This window comes from Schistocerca nitens, chromosome 4, assembly GCF_023898315.1.
Source record: "Schistocerca nitens isolate TAMUIC-IGC-003100 chromosome 4, iqSchNite1.1, whole genome shotgun sequence".
In the NCBI taxonomy this organism is placed as follows: Eukaryota; Metazoa; Arthropoda; class Insecta; order Orthoptera; family Acrididae; genus Schistocerca; species Schistocerca nitens.
The window spans coordinates 694,520,243-694,546,141 of record NC_064617.1 but is presented as its reverse complement, the minus strand read 5'-3'; the positions used below and the strand labels follow the sequence as shown (position 1 = coordinate 694,546,141).

The 25,899-nt window shown below is 42.0% G+C and overlaps 1 protein-coding gene across 4 annotated transcripts in view; it reads right to left on the bottom strand.

Moving 5' to 3' along the window:
• Window positions 1–25,899, bottom strand: part of LOC126253191 (uncharacterized) — a 181,147-nt gene that overhangs the window by 136,256 nt on the left and 18,992 nt on the right. For 2 of the 4 annotated variants that reach the window (XM_049954355.1, XM_049954356.1), the window contains exons 2-3: window positions 6,594–6,730; window positions 3,957–4,083 (exon numbers count right to left, since the gene is read on the bottom strand). The gene's annotated coding sequence lies outside the window, so the exon portion shown is untranslated. Of the gene's footprint in view, window positions 1–2,584; window positions 2,690–3,956; window positions 4,084–6,593; window positions 6,731–25,899 lie in introns of those variants that run through there. The other 2 variants (XM_049954357.1, XM_049954358.1) reach the window with 2 other exon arrangements.

The window sequence follows — 25,899 nt, the reverse complement described above, 5'->3', positions numbered from 1 at the left end:
GAACAACAATAAAACCCACAAGTACCTAAGAAGACCTTTGTCAATGATTAAAAGAATACCATAGCTATACATTTATAAACGAAAAAGAAAAGGAAAACACAAACAGTACATATGTACAAAGTCAAAACCACTACTTAACTTAATGGTGTATGCTCCACCTCACACCAGCTTATGTTCGATGGGGCATGACCCGCCATAAACTGCAGTTTGGGTCATGGCCCATTGAACATAGGCCGGTGTGAGGTGGAGCGTACACCATTAAGTTAAGTAGTGGTTTTGTCTTTGTACATATGTACTGTTTGTGTTTTCCTTTTCTTTTTCATTTATAAATGTATAGCTATGGTGTTCTTTTAATGATTGACAAAGGTCTTCTTAGGCACTTGTGGGTTTTATTGTTGCTCTGAAGAAGGTGTAGTTATCTATGCCGAAACCTGTGTTAAAACTTAACACTAGTTGCTTTTTTCGCAGTCGAGGCAGGTTTTTAGTTTGTTAATATATTAACCAACGATTGCTGACACGCTGCGATGTTGAAGGTTCTTACAGTATATGTTCCAAATCCTACTAGAAATTGATATTAATGATATAAGTCTATTATTCAGTGAATTATTTCTATTTCCTTTCTTGTGTGTTGGTGTCAGCTGTGTAACTTCCCAGTGTTTAGATACAGATCTTCCGTCAAGTGAATGGTTGTTTAATGGTTGTTAAAAATAAAGCTGTTTAATCAGCATACTGCGAATAGAACATAATTTGTGCACAATATGGACCAGAAGACTTGCCAGTGATACTGTCACTGATAGCATTTCCATTGCTATCACACAGCAAAGACATTGATTACATCCTGTCACTTATATACCTTATATACAACCAGAATCTCTTCAGATTTGCTGCCAGATTTTGAGATGGAGTTTCAATATGGTAACTATTAAAAACATTTCACACTGAATTCTACACTGGGTCTGGAGCATATATAAACCACCACCAGTGTTGTTTTAAACCTGGTAAGCTTTTTTCTTATTTCTTCAACTACGTTCTGACATGTTTTGTGTACCATGGGGTCTGTTATGTCTTAGTAATTTAACTGGTATAAAACTCTCAGTTTTCACCACCACTATTTGTTTCTGACAGTTGGAAGGTTGGAGGAATGGGCAGAGAAGAATAGTTTTAATTTTTCATACGTGAGGGCTGTGTGTGTCCCATTGCCACAACTTAGGGACTTGAATGCACAGTCAAATATTTTATGTACATTAGTCATAGTATGTGTGCATGGTGGTCTATCTTGCTTATTACCTGTACAAACCACAAATAGATGTATGGGAACATACTCAGAATATTCATACTAAATGTGCCCCATACACCTGATAATTGTGGATTACACACATTGTAAAAAACGAAGTCAACATATAACAAACAGACCAGTTGTATATGATACAAGTTGTAACTATGAGAGATGATATAAGGAGCTTCAGCCAAATGGAAGTACTTATATAGTGAATAATGTCATTTAGTTCTGTCAAGCAGACTTTTTCCCAAAGAAATATTTAATTTAGAAATATTTAATTTCCAAATAGCATATTGCCTTTCATGGACTACATAATTTTGTCTTCTAGAAAGATGATTCGGTTTTCCTTGCTGAGGGGCACATTCACAATGGCAGTGTTGTCAGGATTTATTCGTTCCTACAAAATGAAATTTTGTTTTCAAGAAGAATATCTATTTTTTTAAGAACAGAAATTTACTTTTTTAAGAATTAAGAACATGTTTATTTGCAAATTTGAATTACAAAGACGAAGAAAGGAAGCTATCCCTTTACCTTATACATGGGGAGTAAATTGAATCCAAGTTCTCCACTATTCCACACTATTCCAGAGCCTTCAGGCAATCTTGGTTTGGTAATGTGTGTGTAGTGTGTAGGTCTGAAAGACACATACATTCAAAAATTTTGGGAATATGGGGAAATGAGCAAGTGTACCAACCATCCAAGGAGGCATGTTGGGAACACAATGTGTTGTTCCACTGCAGGCTGTCAAAGTGACAGAAGACATCAGAAGAGGACCTGCTGGCAGTGCAAAATAATTAACACATAGCTTCATTCTTTGGCAAGAGGACCCTCCTGTCTGTGACACCTATGGTATGCAAACTAGTGTATGCCAAGACCAAGAGCATTTCATATTTTGACTGGTTTGGTTTTAGACCATAAGTGTTGGCCAAAGGTTCAATGGATACAGTAGTTTATGAAATGATTTTCAGAAATGGCATGTAATTCTCACTTAATAATTACATACATAAGATAACAGTGTTCTTCCTACTCAAGATCATGGTGTTTCACCTGCTCAAGAAGATGTACATATGTTTCACAACCTGTTTTGAAGTAGTCTTGAAAAGGACTTCTGTTACCATAACAACACATTTTTACAAACAAAAATGTGACATATAATGGGAACCCAAGGGTATCTAGAATTACTTTCCAGCAAACTAAGGGGCATTAGTGATTGTGTCTCCCATTAAATGCCTCTACTGAACACTCCTGCATGACCCCATGTGGAAAGAAGCTGCACTGTAAATATCTAAGGATTTGCTCCTCTACCTTGCTCTTGGTGCCACAACATTGGGTGTCGGAAAGGTTTTTAGCCAAAGGAAACAGTATTGCACCCACCCTCTTCACTGGATCTGGCTCCTTGTGACTTTTCCCTGTTCCCTAGAATAGAAAGGGAACTAAAAGGAAGTGTTTTCATGATACATAAGACACGAAACAAAACAACTGAGCATATCAAACAGCATTTATTATGTAGAATAGCAATGAAAATAGGCCATAAGGTGAACTGTCAAGTATAAAGCCACCGATTGTGTTTCTGAGTTCTTTGGAATTGATTACATTTAGCACAGACAGTACTGGATCCCATTACTTGCTTTGGTCGTAGCCATGCTCTGTTAATTGCATCATCACTTGCTGCAGTTGTAGACAGTCTTACTGATACACAGTCCCAGAGGTAGTAATGCAGAGCCTGGTATTTTGAAGCCCATCCCATTTACTAGGTTATATTTAGCCAGCATAAGCATAAACCATACTAAGCAATATAGTGATAGTTTATTGTTAGTGCAACACACATATAAAGTTTTCTTTTGTTTATACCTTGGCTCATTCCAAATCCCTGGAGGCTCTACTTCTACAGAACAGAATGAATGAATATCTTGTAATCAGACAATGCTTGGCATGAGTTAAGTTTTCCATTTCTTAAATGTGTATGATACTAGTGTTCATCACATATAACGGTGTAGGTCTGACCAATGTAGGATTTCCCATGGTAGCCTAGAATCTCAAAAGTTTCCGTCTGAGAGCCAGTGTGTCTAACCAAGCCCCATGCATGCCAGTTATCAAAACCACCTCAACTACAGAAGATGATGCTAAAAGAGAACTAAGAAGCCATTACTTTGTGATTTCAGAGAAACTAGCTCATCTGACAGCCTGTTTACAATGCCCCATGCTAAGTATACTGTTACCAAGATAATGGGATTAATGGCTGTTAGCACTTGTGGACTCATATTAACATTCTGATGGAGTTTTCCACTAACAAGTGAGTTAAACCAACTGATGTAATACCTGAGAGGCTCAACAACATTTGTTATGTTGGGAAAGCTTTAAAAAATACAAACAAATAAATGCTTATATATGCCATAAACTATTTCCACACACAAATTGGGGAATTTATTCAGTAAAGCTGGAAAGTAAACTGGTGAGTGCATTAAAAATTGACAACAATGGTTTGCGTGTGTTTAAAACAGAAGCAGAAATATGTGAAATATCCTTACGCTGAAATATTATAAACATTTATACCAAAAGCATTGTAGCATGTAAGAATTACATTAAAATAAAGATTATACTCATGTTGAGAAAAAACCCTGTTTATGAAATACCAAAATGCAAAGAGACAGTTGTAAATTGAAGGGTCTCCCCTTACCAATTTCGAATGCCACACAACTCCCATAGTCCAAGACTGTGAAAATACATTATGACTGCCAAGACTGTTCTGAGTATGGTGTCTGACTCCGAGAAACTTCCCATTCTTGTTGTTTTTGAAGTAAACTCTGAAAACACACAATGTTTATATCTAAGGGAGAGAGTAGAAGATATTTTGAGGTCTTAAGTGCTAACAGTATTCTATTACTTCCTCTTAAAAACAATTTACACTGATAGCCAAAACATTATGACATTGTCCACCGCAAGGTTGGATGCTGCCTGGTGGAGTTGCAGAATCCTCATAAACACAATTTATACTGATAAGCCAAAACAAGAAGAGAATAGAAGCTTTCAAAATGTGGTGCTACAGAAGAATGCTGAAGATTAGATGGGTAGATCACATAACTAATGAGGAAGTATTGAATAGGATTGGGGAGAAGAGAAGTTTGTGGCACAACTTGACCAGAAGAAGGGATCGGTTGGTAGGACATGTTCTAAGGCATCAAGGGATCACCAATTTAGTATTGGAGGGCAGCGTGGAGGGTAAAAATCGTAGAGGGAGACCAAGAGATGAATACACTAAGCAGATTCAGAAGGGTGTAGGTTGCAGTAGGTACTGGGAGATGAAGAAGCTTGCACAGGATAGAGTAGCATGGAGAGCTACATCAAACCATCTCAGGACTGAAAACCACAACAACAACAACAAGCCAAAACATTATGGCCATTGCTCACCACAACGTTGGATGCTGTCTGGTGATGTTGCAAGCACGTGATGTGCTACGAAAAGTATGTAAGTGGAGCAGAGATAGATGGGGATGACGCTAGCAAAGCTATGGGCTGCAAATGGGGAAATATATTGAGATAAGTGATTTTGTCAAAGAACAGATTATTATTATGCAAAGCCTGTGAGCAAAAATCTCAAAAGCAGTGAAGCTGATTAAATGTTCACATGCTGCTCTTGTGAGCTTCTAAGGAATGAGGTAGAAGGACAGTGAAACTACCATTAGGTGCTATATGGTTGGATGTCCACAACTCTCTACAGAACATGGGGTTGTCTGCTCTGTAAAGTAGGATAGGATCTGTGGCATCTCTGCTGAAAGGCCACATTGCTGGTGCGCACACAAGTGTTTCGGAGCACACTATTCATTGTACATTGTTGAAAGCTCTGCAGTAGACCACCCTATATTTTCACGTATTGATACAATGGCATTGTCAGTGATGATTGCAATGGTCATAGGACCACTGGGATTTGACCGTTGATCAATGGAAATGTTTTGGCTCTTTGGATGAATCACATTTTTGCTACACTAGGTCACTAGTTATCTCCACAAATGCTGTCACTGAGGTGAATGGCAGTTCCAAAAAATGCAGCATGCCATGGATGCAGGCTACTTGGAGCAGTATTATGCTGTGGGAGACTTTCTCCGACATGGCAGGGGCCTGTGGCAGTAATCAAAGACACACTGATAGCTGCAAACCATCTGCATTCCCTCATACATGATGTCTTTTCCAATGGCGATGTCATCTTTCAGCAGAATAACTGTCCATGTCTCAGAGTCAGAACCATGATACAGTGGTTTAAGGAGCATCATAGTGAACTCACACCGATGTCTCAGTGGCCAAGTTCACCTGGTGTAAATTCTATGGAACCTATCTGGGCTGCAATTGGGCACTATCACCATATATGCAAATAAACGGCCCATTATTTACACAAATTATGTGACCTGTGCATAAACATCTAATGTTACATACCTCCACAAAACTAGCAAAAAACTGTTGGCTCTGTGATAAATAAAATCAGTGATGTATTTCATTCCAAAGATGGACAAACAAGTCACTAAGCAGTTGGTCATAATGTTTTGGCTCATGGTGTACATACAATTTCAATGAATGTTTACCTTTATGCTTTACTTATGAGAGTCAATGGGTGACTGTATGACTTGCACATTCCTATGAAAATGTCTGAATTATAACTAACATTTTTCAACACTGTTGACCTGAGTACCCTTTTCGTCTTTTCTCAAAATTTTGGTTAAACAATATCATTTGGTCATTAAAAGGCAGAGATTATGTGCTGAGCTCTGTCAGATCTGTACAAAAGATTTATGATAACTTCTATAACAGGTAAAATAATGAATACTGTTATTTAAATTTCAAACTGATTCTGTTCTTTGAGTAACAGTTATTTGCAAGAGCTTCAGAATGAGGTAAGCTGGAACATCCAACATTTCACAATCATTACAATATGCCATATGATATAATTATTCATAGAAGGTGGGATCTGAGGAGATAAGCTAGGGGATGTAATCAGAAGATACTAAAGTCTGAAAAAATGGGGAAGATGAAGCAGTGTTTGGATTGATTGAAATTGCAAAGAAACTGAGAATGGTGGTATATAGACAAAATAAAAAGTGGCATAACAAGAGGTAGTGGCTGGAGCAAATTACAGGGTGAAATGGACACAATGATAACAATGATAATGTGGAAGAGTGACTAATACACTGCAAAGTGTAAAGAAGTGAGAAGCACAAAAAGTATGAAACAGAAATAAAAAAAACATGAAACTCTTCATCAGTATATGGCTAGCAGTTCATTCATTTTGACAAATATATCACTAAATCACTGTGCTCTGTAGTACCTCTCGAAGTGTTGATAGGCGTGTCAAAAGTGGTCGCTTCAATTCCCAGCTTTCACTCCCTTCTGGAACACTATCTTGTACTATAGTTGGTGCACTTTCCTGCAGTCTCCTATTCAGCAGTTTTACTGAGACATTTCCTTGAAATGAAAAGTATAAACACACACAAATATTTTTGTTTATTGTGTCTCCAGAAAAGAAGAATCAATAACATCCTAATATTGTGGAAAAGTCAGGAATTTTGCCAAGGAACACTATGAACTGGACATGTATCATACTAAAGAACAGAATAAATTGAGAACATTTAAACTATATCTGAAATACACTAACTGACCAAAAAAAGTGAAGTAATCAGAAGGGGAGGAGAAAATGAAGTGAAACTTCATGGGTTGATTGGGTATGTGATGTTACTTCAGTGATTTGAAATTCAAGCCAAATTTACAAAGAATGTGGGAGTGTGCCCACTTATCAGAATGATGTTGCACCCCCTCTGGCCTAGATGCAAAAACTGATTTGGCTGAGAAGTGTGTCATAAAGCTCTTCTGAGGCAAGCTGACCCACATCTGTTGAAACCGTTCTTTGATAACCTGGATACTGGCACTCAGACAAAGTTGACATCCGAGCTGGTCCCACACATATTCCATGAAGGGGACAGACCTGTGGCTCTTCCTAGCCACAGAAGTACTTCAGTAACATGCAGAAAGTTCATAGAGACATGTTATAAAGTTTTTAAGACAGTGTATCAGATATTTCAAGCCTGAATCTGATTATGTATCGAGTAGTATGGCAACTTTTGCTGTGGATCAGGTTCCACGCTAACAGTTTACATGTTCAATAGTCAGCATATAAAAGCTGTAAATAAATTAAGAAACCCAGAATTTCTATCTTTGAAATCTATACTTTACACAGTTCTAATGTTCAGCTTATGTTCTTATGATTAGCAGAGAAAATAAAGATTTTTTAATGAACCATAATTACAACCATATTTGCAACATGCAATTACTCATAAATATTACATTGTGAAGCAATTTAAAAATGAATATTTCTTGAACTACCTTGATAATGACAACAACTCTTGTAAGATACAGAAAAGCCATCACACCTACTACAGAATAGAAAATAATATGTAGTTTAATAAAACTTCAAAATCTGTACATTTACAAAAAGAAATGTCCTCTTGAAAAATTATTGCTGCTGATAGAATAAACCAAAAATTTCAACTAAATTTATGACCAGAATTTTATTTATGACAAGAAAGTTCCATTTTATTATGAATCTCACAGAAGAAATTTTGAACCTGGAGAAGACAACTATATCGTTTCACCAGCTACCAGCACACTGATAACTAATATAAGTATCCTGAACTTCCTTTCTGCATAAAGTATCAACATGCCATGAAATTTCCTGGCAGATTAATACTGTGTGCAGGACCAAGTCTTCAACTTGGGACCTTTGCCTTTCTTGAGCAAGGGTGCTACTGACAGAGCTACCCAAGGATGACTCACAACCCATCCTCACAGTTTTACTTCCACCAACACCTCATCTCCTACTTTTCAAACTCCACAGCAGCTCACCTGCAAAACTTGCAAGACTAGCACTCTGAAAAGAAAGGATATTGTGGAGACATGCCTTAGCCACAGGGATACTGTGGAGACATGATTTAGCCACAGCCTGGGGGATGTTTTCAGAATGGAATTTTCACTCTTCAGTGGAGCGTGTGCTGATATAAGACTTCCTACCAGATTAAAACTATGTGGCAGACTGAGACTTGAACTTTCATGGGCAAATGCTCTACCAACTGAGCTACCCAAGCATGACTCACAACCTGTCCTCATACACTCTGCTGCAGAGTGAAAATTTCATTCTGGAAACATCCCCTAGCATGTGGCTAAGCCCTGTCTCCACCATATTCTTACTTCCAGGAGTGCTAGTATTGTAAGTTTTGCAGGAGAGCTTCTGTGAAGTTTGCAAGATAGGATATGAAGTGCTGGTAAAAGTAAAGTTGTGACAATGGGTTGAGAGTGATTCTTGGGTGGCTCAGTTGGTAGAGCACTTGCCTGCAAAATGTGAATGTCATGATTTTGAATCTCTGTACAGCACACAGTTTTAATCTGCCAGGAAGTTTCATACCAGCATACACTCCACTGCAGAATGACAAATTCATTCTGTATAAACATACTATGTGTGGATGAGCAGTGTCCTGTTGAAAAATGACACCATGATACCGTTGCATGGGAGGTAACACAAGAAGCTATAACTGATTGCTCCCCACACTATAATGACAGGAGTAACACTGCTGTGCTTCTCCTGAACTTTGGAAGGAGAGGACCTCTCCCTTGGTCACCTCCATAATCAATAATGATGGTTACCTGGGGTAGTGGAGAACCAGATTATTGCTGTACACAATGTGATACCATTCATCAGCAATTCATGCTTTTCAGTCGTGGCACCATTCCAAATGCAGCCATTTGTATTGTGGTTTTAATAGCTGCCTAAACATGGGGTGATAATTCCATAGTCTGGCTGCTGTTAGTCTCTCACCATAGCTGTGGGAAACAGAATATTGCAGGGAGATCTCAAATGGTAGATGCAGAGAGGAAGAGGTTAAAATGAATTTTGGTGGTTGGACAGGGGTGACCAAAAGCTTAACAATGAGTATGCATGCCTTCACGCAGTCCAACTTTGGGTCTCTGTCACATCTGAGAGCTGCAAAAATGGAAATTGCAAGATTTGACCAGCCAGCCAAATAGAGACCCACAACGAGGCCTCTTTCAAACTCTGTCAGGTACTGATAACATTTTCTCATATGAGTATGCATCATCTTTGTCTCCTTCATAGAGATTGGTCAAAATGACACTGTAAATATCCCCTATATGCCTTACCAGCCCTTTTAACAACACTAAACATGCACACAAACAACTATATTGCTGTCTGTTTTCCATTCTACCCGTCACAGTGAATTGCAACTCTAATCAGTTATATATCCACCCTTTGTGTACATATGTTCAAAGTTAGAATGACATCTGACCATTTATTCTGGATGCTTCATTGTCTTTTGACAGGTGGTATAGTACTCTTTAAAGTTAAATATACATTCTGAAATTTCATCACAATTTTATTCTATGTATCTGTCATTACAGGTATTTCTGTTCCTAAACAGAATAAAATTATGTTCACAGTATAGATGCCTTTGCATGCAACATACCTTTAAACATTCAGAAAAAATTCAGGGATTGAAGACTGAAGAATGCAATTAATTATAATTACCTTAAATTGTAATAAAATTTTCACATTTTTGTGACAATATGGACTACGAATATGTGAAATTGATGTGCTAATAGTACTGATCACTTCAAGTCTATGGATCATTCAGTTCACAAATTTAGTCTACTTGTGAAACATTCTATCAGTCTAGATCTTCAGCTTAAGATCTCTTTTGCACCCTGTGTCCCCCCTTTGCATTCCATATAAATGTGTAGGAGAATCTACTGACTGACTTTTTGCAATGGAGCACATCTATTTTTATAGTTTCTCCACTCCTTCACACTAAAACTTATGTTTAATACTAGTCCATGGAAGGAAACCTATAAGAACTTTGCAGCAGATACTTATTCATCTACAACTTTTGCTTCATAATGAATTCCATTTCAATCCATTAATCATGCTACTGCCACTACTACATCATTCAACATAAATTGAAACAAATCTTAATGCACATCTCTGCATGTTCTGAAGATCCAAAATCAAATGTGATTGGTATGAATCTCATGCATATCTGCAGTACTACAAATCTGGTATGGCCATTGAAAATTATGCTTCATTCTTCTCATATGGGGATCTGAATATAGTTACCACTCTATCATCAATTCTAGCAGACTACTGTTCATGTGTTGACAGCTCACTTTAAACACCGTCATGATAAATACAAAGTAACAACAATATAAGGAAAAAGATAGATTTCTGCTCAGTGTAACAATGATAGCTGAGTTGCAGGCAGGCAGGCATGCATTCCAGTCCGATCTGCCAGAGATGGCAGTCATATGTAAATGAGATGTGTTTGCTTGTGTGAATGAATGTGTGTGTGTGTGTTTCCTTTTCTGACAAAGGGTTTGGCCTAAAGCTAATGCAAAAGTGTCTTTTCGTTAAGCCTGTCTGCAACTCAGTGTGTCAAATTTACGGCATGTAGCAATCTATCTTTTCCCTATATTGTTGATATTGCAACCTGGAGTTTCCATTGTTAGAATACAAGGTAATGTAGCTTAGTTGATTCTCTTCGTTTAATGTATCTGCTGAAGCTCAAGCAAACTGAATGCACTATCAGCATGATTATTGTTCCCTGGAAACTTTCTTGGCTTCCTTGAGTCAATGAGACCTGCTGCATACTATACACATATATCTGGGTAACAGCCTTTTCATCATATTACTGACCATCATAGTTAGTGTTAATTATTAATTAGTTTGTAGGAACAACAATATTACTGCCCAGTGAAAGGTATGGTGCAGACTCTGTCTGACTGTACAGTTCGGTCTGTGGCTTCGTAGCACAAGGTGGTGGAGTCCTGTACGTGTCACATCATTTCCTTAAATAAAGTGTGTTTTGTACTCTATATGTATAGTGTTCTTTATTATCTGTCATCACTATGCACTGGAATTCTAGAATTGGTGATGCCGAGTACCATGTAATGTTCATTTGTGCAAATTCATTTAGTTCAATCTGATATTGTGGCCTTCCTGCACCCACTGTTCTACAAATTTTGTAAATCATGATGCTGTTCCACATTCTTTGCTAACAGAAAACACAGACAATGAACCTTATGCTTCACGAGTGATAGAAAGTGACAGTGACACTCCACATACCAGTGTTTTACTGACGAACGTGACTGCACAACAATGTTGTACAGTGGACAATCCTCTTACTGACTTTGCTGCAGTGACTTCTGCAGCCTCACATAAATGTTTGCATTGGTGCAGTTCAACTAAACTCCCAACTGCTTTCGTGTTTCCATTTGCATGTACTAGACTTTGTACTCACTGGCCACATATCATATTCCAATCGTGACACCTCATTCGGTCCATGTTCATGCATTACTGGCTGACACACCAGCTGTATGCACAAATGAGCTGATGACACTGATGTTTGGTTTGCTATCGTGGAAAGCATCTTTGCTGTGAACCTTATTGTCTCTGATGATATGAAATATGTAGCCTTACTTAACCACCTGGGTAGCCAAGCAGACACCATCAACAAGACCATTCTTGTACAACCACTCAGTGACAAGTATCTGACAGTGAAAACAATGCTCCTATGGTGCTTGTCATGCACCCTTGATGAACAACTACATCATGTGATGCATGATGAACATTTACAAGATTGGACTCCATTCCAACTGTGGCAGGGCCTCTGCATAAAGATTGACCCACATCTAATGTCTGATCAGGCCTTATGGACACTTTGGGTGGTTAAACTCCCTAAGCAAGTTCCAATAACGATAGCAACAACTGACCATCAACCTCCAGATACCAATCTTCACTTGGCTGATCAAATTTTTGCCCTTATTCAACACTGACACTGAATCAACAATACCAACAATAATGGTGCCAGTTGTGATGCATTACCACCACAGACCTGTCTGCATGCTGCCTTCAACTGCCGCCAAGCACTCCTAACACTGTCCGATGCTGACATCACTGTAAGTAGCACAGTAAATGCCCGGAGTGTTGACAAAACATACACTGCCACCACTGTTGCCTCCTTTGCACCAGATGCTATGAATGTGCAGTCGTTCTACTGGTGGTACTATGCGCACTTTTGGTGTACTTCACATAGCTGCCAACAGCCCTGTCAACAAACAAACTTGGCGCATTGCAGGGGAGAGGCAACCCAAGCCATCACATGCCTATGTTGCCTCGATCACCATAAAAATGACTCGCACTCCTCAATACAGTAAATAATATACTCTATATCCTTGACCAATACAGTAGTCTTCCTCATTGATGCCAGTTCTCAGGTTAGCACTTCACTGCCTTCACCTTCCCTACTGATGTCAGATGCAGGCCACCAATGACTTCATCATTACTGTTCACCGTTCTCAATCCCACACACTCAAACTGAGATTCTCCACACCTCTCACTAGGATTTTCATAATTGATGGCACGAGCAAACCAGTTCTCGGCACCCATTTCCTTCAGGCCTTCCACCTTGTTCCCTTATTGCACACAAGTGAGTTAAAACACTCACCTTCTGGACATTCTGTCAAGAGAATCAGTGATCCTGCCACTTCGCCAATGTGACACAAAGGCACCGACCTGTGACTGTGTGGTGCAACTAAATCATCTTCTGAGCAGTATCTGAGACAAATGTGTCGATTATGTCAGACACATTCAGGATGTCCAACAGCTCCATGTGGACACTCATGTGGCATGGACTCAACCCCAGAATGATGATGAAATGCTCCACCGCCGCATCTGCACCAATGAGGATGAACTTTCTGAGACACACCAGCTCTCTGACTGCCTTTGTTACTCACTTCCCATCAGTACCCACAGACATGCATCAGCCACAAACCAACAAGAGTTGCCTGACACACTCACTGTGCCCACAGAGGTACTACAGGCGCCAATCTTTTCGGGGCTTCACTCCTCACAGCCCTCGCAGTTGAACTGCCAACCACTCGGATTCTACCATTGTGTTACCATCTTCGTGTGACAGCTCTTTGTCACGCCGTTCAATCCACGCTGGCTCCTCGTTGCCTTCGGTCACGCTCCCTCGTATGTCAGCTGATCGCCCGAGGTCGTCTCCTGCGCAGTCCAGTGCACCTGCCACCCCCTCTTAGCAGATGCTTCCCCCTGCCATGGCTTTCCCACACCTCCTTGCCTCCCTACCATTACTCGTACAGGTGCCATCCAAGAATTCACAACACATGTGCACCCTGATGACATAGATAAATTATCTGTTGTCGTAGATGGCAATACGGTGTGTGTGGTACTCGCGTGTGACAATGTTGAGGGAGGAAGTGCAGAATCTCGTGTGGTGCGCCGCTTTAAATTGAGCGGAAGTGCTGCATGTGGCAATTTGCGTGCCTTTGTTAGGCCTTCTGGCAAGGTGATTCTCTGCCTGCCGCCCGACGAAGTGCTACACCTCCACTCCAGGACGGGAAGTCGTCTTCAGCCGCCGGCGTTGCTTGCTGACTTCACCGTCGACGTACCGGGTTTCACCCCCCGGTCTCCTACCAGTCGACCACTTACGCCTGACGCAGAAGAACTGTACGTTACCTTCCTAACTTCTCACCCCCCCATTCACAGGGACGTACTCCATACTGTGCGGGGGGGGGGGGGGGCTATGTGGCGTAGAGCGCCATAAATATCGATATTTGTTCTGTGCGTAAGTGTGCTATCTTTGAGGAGAGGGCTTTGGGCAGGGTGTTCGAAGCTAATGGCAGTTAGCTTCCAGACTTGTATCTGTGTAGAAGCTAAGTGTGAATAAATCTGTATCTGAGTGAATTCTAGTTGTTTACCTACAACTATTCCATATTCTCTCAAATGTAATGCAGATATGTGAATAAGAGTATTATGAATGATGTAACTGTTATTTATCCACCCCATAATAAACACCAACACATTCTAATACCTGCCCACATCATACTAACTTTGGAATTTCTCTTCTTAAACTATTCCTTCTCTTATTGTTGTTGTTGTTGTGGTCTTCAGTCCTGAGACTGGTTTGATGCAGCTCTCCATGCTACTCTATCCTGTGCAAGCTTCTTCATCTCCCAGTACCTACTGCTACCTACATCCTTCTGAATCTGCTTAGTGTATACATCTCTTGGTCTCCCTCTACGATTTTTACCCTCCACGCTGCCCTCCAATGCTAAATTTGTGATCCCTTGATGCCTCAAAACATGTCCTACCAACCGATCCCTTCTTCTAGTCAAGTTGTGCCACAAACTTCTCTTCTCCCCAATCCTATTCAATACCTCCTCATTAGTTACGTGATCTACCCACCTTATCTTCAGCATTCTTCTGTAGTACCACATTTCGAAAGCTTCTATTCTCTTCTTGTCCAAACTAGTTATCGTCCATGTTTCACTTCCATACATGGCTACACTCCATACAAATACTTTCAGAAACGACTTCCTGACACTTAAATCTATACTCGACGTTAACAAATTTGTCTTCTTGAGAAACGATTTCCTTGCCATTGCCAGTCTACATTTTATATCCTCTCTACTTCGACCATCATCAGTTATTTTACTCCCTAAATAGCAAAACTCCTTTACTACTTTAAGTGTCTCATTTCCTAATTTAATTCCCTCAGCATCACCCGATTTAATTTGACTACATTCCATTATCTTCGTTTTGCTTTTGTTGATGTTCATCTTATATCCTCCTTTCAAGACAATGTCCATTCCGTTCAACTGCTCTTCCAAGTCCTTTGCTGTCTCTGACAGAATTACAATGTCATCGGCGAACCTCAAAGTTTTTATTTCTTCTCCATGAATTTTAATACCAACTCCAAATTTTTCTTTTGTTTCTGTTATATCCTAGCCAGTAATGCCACCCGCGACCGCTGCCAAAAGGTTGGCAGCATCAAAGTCCGGATGCCGTCCGCATAAGCAGCGCCAGCGAGACAGGAAATCGCCATAAGTCTGCGCGCGCCACCGCTGGCTTCTGGCTTCTTAAGCGCTGGAGTCGCGAGCGCTAGGACAGTTCTGTATTCGCCGCTCAGTTGTATACTCGCCACCGAATTGTGTACTTGCTAGTCAGTTGTGTGTTCATCGCAGCAGATTTGTTGTTTGTCGTCAGCCGACGCTGGCCTAGCCGCTCCGACTCGAACTAGACAGATTTCTGTAGACACGGAGTTCACTACTGTGTTTCTGTATCTTCGTTAATAAAGATAAGTACCGACTTTTATTTAATCAGAGTGTTTGGGTTTTCATCTTTCTGATCACTGTTCCAGCGGACCGGTCGGCCCGCTATTAAAAGTGTGGCGGTGACTTCGTAAGCCGTTTCTACAGCGAATTGTTTGTCGCTACGAACGCCGCCACAAAACTGGCGACGAGGGCTTCCGAACTCGTGTGCAGGGCTGGTTCAACTTGTTTCTGGTTATATTAATTATAGCGATAAAATTTTGGGGGCTGGTTTAATTTGTGTTCACTATGTCTGCCGAATTACAACAGTTGATCTTGTTACAGAGTCAGCAAATACAATGTCTGGTGGAAGCAATCGCCAAACAAGCGGCTAATCCTCCAACACAAAAGGAACAAGCACAGGCAGCACCGCCTTTCCGTGCTTTTGATGCATCAAGAGAAGAATGGCGAGAATATTTCGCGCAGTTGCAGGCGCACATGACAGTCTACAAAATCACGGGTACTGAGCGGCAGCTTTATTTAATTTCCACTGCAGGCGTGGAAGTCTATCGACTACTTTGTAAGTTGTTCCCGGAATCCAAGCCAGAAGCTTTAGACTATGACGTTGTTGTTAACAAGCTTGCTGAGTATTTCGAGTCGCGAGTTCATGTGGCAGCAGCCAGATTCAAGTTCTTCAGATTAAAGAAACTGCCACATCAATCTAATAAACAGTGGATAACAGATTTACGGGGCCTCACCCGTCAGTGCCGATTTAATTGTGTGTGTGGAGCTTCCTACAGTGATGTCATGTTACGAGACGCTATTACTCAAAACATTGCAGATTCTCGTATTCGTGCTGCTATCTTAAAGTTGCCTGACCCGTCATTAGAGACTGTGATGAACATTATTGAAGCCCAAGATACTTTTGACTATGCTGAGTGTGAGTTAGATCAGCCATGTATTTCTCAAATTGCCTGTGCTAAGCAAGTTATGTCACGCCCGCGGCCCCACCGGCAGAGTTAGACTGTAAACACTAGCCGGCCGCGTCATGTTAAACACATTCGTCAGCCGCGTGTGCAAAATGATAGAGTTAAGTCTTGCCCTAAGTGTGTTCTTGCTCATCCTCGTGAACGTTGCCCGTTAAGAAACGCGGTTTGTCACTTTTGTCAAAGGAAAGGACACATCCAGACTGTTTGTTTGCGTAAACGCAAGAACAATTCTAGTGCTGCCCAACCCATGGATATTCATGTTCTTCAAAGCCAGCCCGCCCAGAAGGTCGCGTTTAAAGACTCTTCCACGGTTCGTGTGGGTAATAAACTTGTTCGCAATAAGCCACCCACCCAGCCCTCTGCTATGCGACCCAAGCGTAATTCAAACGCTGTAAAAAGTAATGTACAGACTGCAAGTGAAGCGGGAGTAGTTGTTCCACCCGCCCAACCCACGAGTTGTCGTAAGCAGCGAACACGCGCTAAACGCGCTGATTTTGCGTCTTCCGCCTCCGCTGCACCGATCCAGAGACAGTGTAATAAACTATTTGTGAAGCTACGCATCCAGGATAAGACCTTCAATTTTCAATTAGACACTGGTGCGTCTGTGACTCTCATAAATAGTGCTACGTATGCGGCTATCGGCCGCCCTAAACTTTCAGCGGCAAAACATTCTTTGGCTACTTATAGTGGAGAACAAATTCCTGTGTTAGGTGTATGTAGCGTGCCAGCCACATTCCGTGGCAATACAAAAACAATTTCATTCACAGTGCTCCGCGCTACAGACAGTGTAAACATTTTCGGATTAGACTGTTTTGACTTGTTTGGCCTGTCTATCCAAGACAATGTGTTGCAAATTAATTCTGTTGTTGTTCCTCAAGACAGCATAACCGATTTGTGTAAACAATACAGTGACATATTTAAAGACGAACTAGGTTGTGCTGCGAACTTTGCCGCTCATATTACGTTAAAAGATAATGCTCAGCCTCGATTTTTTCGTGCTCGTCCAGTGCCTCACGCCCTCCGGGCACCTGTAGCAGATGAACTTCGTCGTTGGCAAAACAACGGTGTTATTCAACCCGTTTCAGCGAGCCAGTGGGCTTCTCCCTTAGTTATTATAAAGAAACTGTCTGGCAAGTTACGTTTGTGTGCTGATTTTAAGTCGACAGTTAATCCTCAGACTGTCATTGATTCTTTTCCTTTGCCTAGACCGGACGAGCTGATGGATAAGTTAGGGGAAGCTCGTTTCTTTTCCAAAATTGATCTCCGTGAAGCATATTTGCAATTGCCCCTCGACGAGCAATCACAACAGTATTTTGTCATAAACACGTCGCTGGGGTTGTTCCGTTTTCTGCGTTTGCCTTTTGGTTGTGCGTCAGCTCCAGCTGTTTTTCAGCGTTTTTGTCACAACTTCTGGCTAATGTGCCATCGTGTTGCAACTATTTAGACGATATTGTTGTGTCCGGTCGGACGCCTGCTGAACATTTCCGTAATTTGGAGTGTTTGTTTACAGTGTTGTCTCAGGCAGGCCTACGTTGCAACATCGATAAATGTTCATTTTTCCTTACGGAGATGGAGTATCTGGGACATGTTATTAATGCTCAAGGCATTCATCCCTCCCAGTCACATTTAGCAGCTATTCGTGATTTGCCCGCCCCTCGCAATCTGCATGAATTGCAAGCAGTTCTTGGCAAATTGACATATTATATTAGGTTTATACCTAATGCATCACAGATTGCTGCACCGTTGCATCGTCTCCGCCGTAAGAATGTTCCGTTTGTGTGGTCAGCTGATTGCCAATCAGCCTTTCAGCAGCTTAAAGAGGCTTTATTGAATGATCGTTGTCTGGTCCATTACGACCCTAACAAGCCTCTGGTGTTAACTTGTGATGCCTCCTCTTTCGGCCTCGGTGCTGTGTTGTCTCACCGAGTCGGTAACACCGAACGTCCTATTGCGTTCGCCTCTAAATTGCTAAACAAAGCTCAGTGTCATTATAGCCAATTGGACAAGGAAGCGTTGGCTATTGTGTTCGGTGTCACAAAATTCCATCACTACCTCTATGGTAGACCATTCTATTTAATAACATATCACAAGCCCCTGACGTCACTGTTTCATCCGTCTAAACCAGTTCCTCAGCGGACAGCTCAGAGACTACAACGTTGGGCTCTTTTGTTATCACAATACCAGTATGAGATACTGTATCGCCCTACAGCTCAGCATGCAAACGCTGACGCGCTTTCTAGATTGCCGATTGCTGCGGATGATGTCTTCGATTCCTCTGACGACTCTTGCCATCAGATTGACGCTGATGAGCATCAATCCCTCCGGGATTTTCCGATTGATTATCGTCAGGTGGCACGTGAGACAGCTACGGATCCTCATCTGAGTTTACTATTACGTTTTGTTCAACGTGGTTGGCCGTCCAAGGCAAAGGACATATCGGATCCTGTGGTTCGTCGCTATTGTCCGCAACGTCATCTGTTGTCTGTTTCGCACGGAGTTTTGCTGTTACGCACCGAGAATGACCAGCTTCGTGTAGTGGTTCCCCAAGTGTTCCAATCCAAGGTCCTCGACTTGTTGCATCAAGGTCATTGGGGAGTGGTCCGCACCAAGCAGCTTGCCCGCCGTCATCGTACATGGATCGGTATTGATAAGCAGATTACGCAGATGTCTACAGATTGTTCGACGTGTGCCGAACACCAAGCTGCTCCGCCTCAACGCTATTTTGAGTGGGCACGCCCTGCCGGTCCCTGGCGGCGAGTACATATTGATTTCGCTGGTCCATATTGGAATTCTCGTTGGCTCATCGTGATAGATGCATTTAGTAATTTTCCGTTTGTTGTGCCCATGCAGTCTACAACGTCTGCACAAACTATACAGGCGTTGACTTCAATTTTTTGTATTGAGGGTCTTCCAGAAGTTTTAGTGTCTGACAATGGTCCACAATTTACCTCTGCTGAATTTGAAAGTTTTTGTTCTGCCAATGGCATTCGCCATGTTCTTACTCCACTGTTCCACCCTCAATCGAATGGTGCAGCGGAACGTTTTGTACGCACATTCAAGGATCATATGGACCGCCTTCGTGCTACGCACTCTCGTCAGCAGGCCCTCATCACGTTCCTGTCGTCGTACCGGACCACGCCACGCGACGGCCCTTCGCCTGCGGAGCTTCTCCACGGCCGTCGTCATCGCACCCTACTACGGTTGTTGCACCCCCCGGATCGACCCGCGGCTTCTGAGCATCGCACGCGTTTTCAGCGCAACGACGCCGTTTTTTCAGAGTTTATCACGGTCGCCGTCGTTGGGAACGTGGTACCGTGATAAGTGTCCAGGGTCGCGGTTTTTATACTGTTCAAGGTGCTACTGGGGTGCACAGGAGGCATCAGAACCAGTTACGCCGCGCTGGCCGCCCGGATTCTGCCGCTCGTTCTTTGTCCACAGATTTGGTCCGCGGCGGGTTCCAGCCGCGCCTTCCGACTTCGCTGCCGCCCGTAGGGCAGCAGCAGCAGCCGTCGCCGCTACCACGCCGACAGTCCGTCCCGTTGATGCCTCCCGCGCAGCTTCATCCGGGAGCGCCCCAGGTGGTCGCTCCGGCGCCTGCGGTCCCTCTTCAGTCGCCACCGCCTTCGGAGCTGATGGACGTAGACTCCTCAGCCGGGCCGCCTTCCCAAGCGGTGGCTGTGCAGCCTGTCCTGCAACCGCTTTCCTTGGGCACCCCCAAGGAGTCTGACACCGCAGCGCCTTGTCCGGCGCCCACTCGGCAGCCGTCGACGCAACGTCAGGAGACGCTGCCTCTCTTCGTGGGTCCCGACGCCCCGTCGCGTCCAGTACCAGAAGCTGCGCCCGTGGTCACAGGCGTGCACCCTGACCTCGGTTTTCAGTCGGTGTTTCCCGAGGCCCCGCGCAGCCAATGCTGGGGTGCGGACCGGGGACTGCCACCGACAACAGTCTCCGCCCCGGTCTCTTCTGCTACGCCTGCGGCCAGACCCCTCCCCCGCCGTCGACGCTCGCCACGTCATTATTCAACGACGGTGCGGCGATTTGGGGGGGAGGAGTGTTATATCCTAGCCAGTAATGCCACCCGCGACCGCTGCCAAAAGGTTGGCAGCATCAAAGTCTGGACGCCGTCCGCATAAGCAGCGCCAGCGAGACAGGAAATCGCCGCAAGTCTGCGCGCGCCACCGCTGGCTTCTGGCTTCTTAAGCGCTGGAGTCGCGAGCGCTAGGACAGTTCTGTATTCGCCGCTCAGTTGTATACTCCCCACCAAATTGTGTACTTGCTAGTCAGTTGTGTGTTCATCGCAGCAGATTTGTTGTTTGTCGTCAGCCAACGCTGACCTAGCCGCTCCGACTCGAACTAGACAGATTTCTGTAGACACGGAGTTCACTACTGTGTTTCTGTATCTTTGTTAATAAAGATAAGTACCGACTTTTATTTAATCAGAGTGTTTGGGTTTTCATCTTTCTGTTCACTGTTCCAGCGGACCGGTCGGCCCGCTATTAAAAGTGTGGCGGTGACTTCGTAAGCCATTTCTACAGCGAATTGTTTGTCGCTACGAACGCCGCCACAAAAGTTTCCTTTACTGCTTGCTCAATATACAGATTGAATAACATCGGGGAGAGGCTACAACCCTGTCTCACTCCTTTCCCAACCACTGCTTCCCTTTCATGCCCCTTGACTCTTATAACTGCCACCTGTTTTCTGTACAAATTGTAAATAGCCTTTCGCTCCCTGTATTTTACCCCTGCCACCTTCAGAATTTGAAAGAGAGTATTCCAGTTAACATTGTCAAAAGCTTTCTCTAAGTCTACAAATGCTAGAAACGTAGGTTTGCCTTTTCTTAATCTTTCTTCTAAGATAAGTCTCTTAACAATGGAAAATTCGGGATGGAATAATGATAATATTATGAATAAGATAGATTGCTACTCTTCTTTTAGTGGAAATACTGAGTTGTAGTCAGGCACAACAAAAAGACTGCTAAAAAAAAGTGATCTTTCAGCAAAAAGGCTACTTTTTTAAAAAGACCTTTTGGCAGAAAGCTCACTTGTTTAGCAGTCTCTTTGTTGTACCTTTCTGTGACTCAGCATCTCCACTATATGCTGTCTTTTCCTTCTTCCATCTTCATGAAACATTGGCGTCTACATACCCAAGATAAATGCTGTATCTAAGTTGGTATAAATTCTTATACCTAAAGAAGATTCTGAGAATGCCATCACTTCCTCTTCTGCTACTGTAAACTACTTCATTGACAGAACACTTACGTAAATGTTCCTCAACAATATATTTCAGTATATTTGTATCTGTGACAGTGTTTTGTAATATATTTACAATTTTTATTCTGGGCATCTCAGATGAAATAGAAACCTAAAATTAAACAATAACTTCAAAACTGACAATGGCTAGTAACACAAATGACTAAACTGAAGACACACACAGATACCTCCTTCTTTTTTTAAGAAGTTTCTGATTTGCCTGTTCTGATCACAGACAAAGTTGTTGCGAGTGTTTCCTTCATCTTCCATTATCTTTTACCATTTTACCTTTGTAATAAAACATCTCTTGGTAGCTTTCTCAGGTATGAGTGTCACTTTTTATTTCTGTTAATTATACCCTCTATTTCAAAAATAATCAGTTCCCTGCACACATTGTCATTTATAAATATATCCAATCTTGTGCAACATTTCACAGATCTCAAAAATCTTGTTTCTGATCCTTGTACCTTACTAAGAAGTTTAATACTCATTACCCATGTCTCTGAGTGATGGAACAAAATTGACACAGCCATCATTTTATTAAATTTAATTCTAGTTTCTTTTCTGGTTTTCCTTGACAATGTTTTTTGGATTGTACCACATATAACCTCGTACTTATTCAGTTTGTGATCAAGTTCAAGATCAATGACTTAAGTTATGGCACAGCTAAGGTATTAGAAATGAGATGCTTGCTCAACAAGTCCGTTACTTAGGGCTACTTTTGTTCAGTGTGGATATTTGCCTCCAGAAGCCATAGTTTTGATCTTTTGTGTAGAGATTTTCATGTTATAACCCAAGTAAATATTTTTACAGCAGTACACAGAACTTCAAACACCATCCTCAGTTTGAGTTATAACCTGATCATCAACAAACGGTACTGTATTTCAGTGTACTTTTTCATTTCTTTTAATTGCTGGACTTGATCAAGCTATTATTTTCAAATACCACTGCCTGATAAAAGAAGTGAAGCACTTAGAAGACAGGGTTGGTTGTCGATGTAGCTTCATGCATGTATACACCATCAGAGACACTGTAAATGATGAGAGCTGCAACTCTCTGTGATAGGCATAATGAATATTTCTTCAGGCTACAATCAACGGCAGAAATATACAAGGGGCGTTTGAAAAGTCCGTGCAAAGTCTGAGAGCTGGCACCACTAGCGCGTATCAAGGTCATGTTTAGTTAATAGCATCTTTGGAAAGAACGCACACCAAGTTTCAGCCATATTGGTCTATTTCTTTGTGTTTGGCTTTCATGTGAATCAAGGAAGTCGAGTGATTGTCAAAAAAATGGACGAAAAAGAATTTCATGTGGTGAGTAAATTATAAACATTACGGTGACTCTGCGCGTTCAGTTTATAAGTGGTTTCAAAATTTTCAGAGTAGCCATATGGGCACAAGTGATGCTGAACGTTCTGGACGCCCTGTGGAGGTTACGACTCCAGAAATCATTGATAAAATCCATGATACGGTGATGGATGACAAAAGAGTTAAGGTGTGTGAGATTGCTAGTGCTTTGGGCATCTCGAATGAATGGGTACATAATATTTTGCTTAAACATTTGGACATGAGAAAATTATCCGCAAGATGGGTTTCGTGATTGCTCACGCTTGACCAAAAACAGAATCATGTGAAGTGTTGCAAGGATGGTTTGAAGCTGTTCAGGAAGAATCTGCAGGACTTTAAGCATCGTTTCGTCACTGTGGATGAAACATGGATACATTACTACTCCTGAGACCAAACAACAATCTAAACAATGGGTTACCAAGGGAGGATCTGCACCAAAAAAGGCAAAGACCATTCCTTTGGCCAGAAAGGTTATGGTGACTGTCTTTTGGGATCCGCAAGAGATAATCCTCATCGACTATCTGGAAAAGGGTAAAACTATTACAGGTGCATATTATTCATCGTTATTGGACTGTTCGAAAACCGAGCTGCAAGAAAAACGCCGGCGATTGGACTGCAAAAGTGTCTTTTTCCATCACGACAGTGCACCAGCACACACCTCAGCAGTTGTGGTCGCAAAATTGATGGAAATAGGATTCCAACTCATTTCACATCCCCCCTATTCTCCAGACTTCGCTCCCTCGGACTACTATTTGTTTCCCAATTTGAAGAAATGGCTCACAGGACAAAGATTTTATTCAAATGAGGAGGTGATTGCAGCAACTAATAGCTATTTTGGAGCCTTGGACAATTCTTACTATTCAAAAGGGATCAACAAATTAGAACAGCTTTGGACGATGTGTGTAAGTCTAAAAGGAGACTATGTCGGAAAATAAAAATGCTTTACCCCAAACACGTAAGTAGTTTTAATTTTTGTATGAACTTTTCAAACACCCCTCGTACCATATCCTGTTGTGCACAATAATTGTGACTGTGGTATTGATGGTATTCTCATGTTTCGTGGTATATATCATGCAAAGGCTTTATTGTTTTTATCTCTCACAAGTAGGCTACCAAATTACGATTGGTTTATTGCATTAGCTTTCAACATTGTACGTTTTTCAATTTTGTTTCTTCTTTATTTCACATTGGTATAGATCCTGGATGATGGTAAAGGACCACAGCTCATCAGAATAAATATGAATTTACAATAACACTGTGAGCTAATGGGGATGTGAGGGCAGGGATATTCGCCGTTAAGGCTCGAGTTGACAGTATCTGGCAATCACTGTATTGTGCACCAAGAACATTGTAACCATTCACATCTGCACTTGCCATCTGGGAACAAGTAATGGACTCCCTGCAACGTTGTGTCATCCATAACCATTGGTTGGAAACTAGCACCAGCTGGACTAGATAATTACCATTCCAATCTTAGACTGTCATTAACACCGCAACACAAACGGCTGTCTTTGGAGTGGTGTTGTGACTGGGAAGCACGGACTGCTATTGAATGGCGACACATTGTGTTCAGTGATGAATTGTGATCTCCAGGACACCAGAGGAACAATGGCGAGTATGCTGGTGACCTGGAAAGAGGTCCCAGTCTTCCAATATTTTGGAGAGGCGTCACGGTCTGGCGATCCACTGAGTAGTTCAGGTTATGGCTGGTAGTGATTGAGAGAACACTAGTGACACATCAGTATGTCACAGGCATCCTGTGTCCTCATCTGTTATCTCTCATTTAACAGTATCGTGGCGCCGTTTTTCAACAGGATAATGATTGTTTTCGCACAGTATGTCTCTATGAACTGTCTGTTTGGTGTTAAGGTACTCCCATGGCCAGCAAGATCCTCAAATCTGTCCCCTATAGAGCATGTGCAGGACCAGTTCGGACGTCAACTCTTTCACAATGCCAGTATCCTGGATATCGAGGGCCAGTTACAACAGTTGTGTGCCAGCTTGAGTTAGGAGAACATACAACGGATTTGTGACAACCTTCCCAACATAATCTGTGCATGCAGCCAGGCTAGAGAGGTAGCAAAGTCAAACTGATACGTGGACCCATATTGTCAAAGTTCTTCGAAAATTTGACTTGATTTTGTAATCACTAAAATAACATCACATACTCTCAGCCTGTGACCCTTAATTTTGTTTCCTCCTCCCCTTCTCGATCTTTCATTGTTTTGTCGTGCAGTGTACTACTTACTTACTTTCTAAAGAGCCACGGTGTGGTGACTGATACGTGTTATGTTTCGGTATAGCGGAGGAACGCCCAACTCTATGGTACCAACGGCTGTTTCTGTGCTTAACAACCATAGTTAGCAGACGGCAGTCTGTTAGCCGCGCCTTCGTACTTCTAAACAAAAGCAGACGTAGCACACGCAGTTCGCGATCGTAGACATGTTTTATGTATTTCAATTTGAAATCGTTTAAATTTAATGATATGTTGAATGTAGCTACTCTGTGCTATAAAATACGCAAAAGTTACCGATACTACATAAATTCGCCAGAGTGAGTAGTAGCAAACTTCTGTGTCCTCTTTAGGCTGCCACGCTTTCACCTTTATACAACTTGTGAATCATAACTTAGCTCACGCTAGCCGGGAAGGTGGGGTGGGAGGCGGGGAGAAGATACAAGATTTGCAGTAGTGAGAGGTGGAAATATGATTCTACAGTTTTTTTTAACAACGTAGAGTATATACATAAGATTAAGTCGTACACAGATGCGAAGTTTCGTATTGTATATACGCATTACAGGTGTCACAAACCATCGTTTTGAGCTTCCACGAACAGCTGATAATCGGCTTCCTTTTCTGAACCAGAGCAGATGGTAACCCT